Raw genomic sequence first — 1,577 nt, forward strand, 5'->3', positions numbered from 1 at the left:
TCCCATTTCCCTCTCCTCCTGACTACAATGAGAACAGTCCCAGAAAAAGAAGAATTGGTAGACGTACTTGTTACAGCTGTTCTACGTCATGGGAAGATATAAGATATTACTGAGTATTGTCACACCCTCATGCTTTCTCCGTAACAACTCTTAAGGACTTAGCCTCTTGGAGCAAAGAATTAAGTGATTGGAGTGTGAAGGGCACAGTAGATTTTCCTGACCAGTCCTAATGAGAAAAGCTTTACCCTCATTTTCTGCCTATTGGTGTGAGGGGTACAGTTTTCAATTTGTGACCTCTCTACCTCCTCTCTAAACCTTATAATTTAGTGACCCCCATTAAAAGTGAAGAGTGTTTGCTGAGTGGTGGTATAGGTAGTACATGATATTTTACAGACACCTGATATCTTCCTTCTCCTTAAAGTAAGCAGTTGTGTATCCTAATACCTGGGAGTAGAAAAAGTCATATAGATAGCTATAGTTCTGTAAGTGTGTTAAGCAATTTAAAAACTGGTGATTTTATTTAATTAACTTCTCCATTGAATTGAATCATATAACTTTGGACACTACTTGTCCAAATAGTGTCTAACTTTTGTCTGCTCCTGAACCTTTGGATATAATCCAGAAAAGTGTGAAGTAATAGCAGTGATGTGATCTTGTCTGGTTTATGAATTTCAGACTAAGGCTTACAGGATCTTAGCCTGAAATCTGTATGTATATATATATATATATATGTATGTATGTATGTATGTATGTATAGATATAGATATAGATATATAGATATATATATGTGTGTGCGTGTGTGTGTGTGTGTGTTATACAGTTTTATTATGTCCAAGGTGAAAGGCCACAACCAAGGCAACTTAGAAAAGAAAGTGTTTAATTAGGTGCTTACTTACAATTTCAGAAGATGAGTCCATGTCCATTACAGTGGGGAACATGGCAGCAGATAGGCAGTCATGACACTGGAGCAGTAGCTAAGAGTCTGCATCCAGACTAGCAGGTTGGAGGCAGAGAGAAAGGTACCTGGGAAAGGATGGGCTTTTGTAATCTTAAAGCCCAGTGACACAGAACCTCAAATAAAGTCATACATCTTAATCTTTCTGAAATTGGTCACACCAACTGGGGACCAATAATTCAAATAGAGGTGCTTATGGGGGCCTTTCCTCTTTTAAACCACCACACACATAAATGGAAAACAAAACATTCAGAAGTTGTGCCTCAAATTGCACATTGTGAGTTGTCAAAAAAGTGCTACCTATTTTTCTCATTAGAGTTAATATTATTAGATATCTTAATTGACTGAAAATTAGTGAGTATCCACCTCATTGGATGCCTTCTCCCCCTCTTCATTTCTCCAATAGTAGTGTGCATAATGACTTTCTGCTTGAGTCTAGGCAAGCACTTTAACAGCACAACATCATGATTAAGTGGAAAAAAGCATGCTAAAGCGTCAGCAAGTCTGTGCTTAATGAGCTATGAAATTCTGAGTGAATCACTTAACCTCTCTGGACTAAAACTGTCAAAGGAGAGAAAATATATTCCTTAACCTACCTCACAGAATGGATGAAAGATCAAAT

Source organism: Phodopus roborovskii, unplaced genomic scaffold (assembly GCF_943737965.1).
Source record: "Phodopus roborovskii unplaced genomic scaffold, PHOROB, whole genome shotgun sequence".
Taxonomy (NCBI): domain Eukaryota; kingdom Metazoa; phylum Chordata; class Mammalia; order Rodentia; family Cricetidae; genus Phodopus; species Phodopus roborovskii.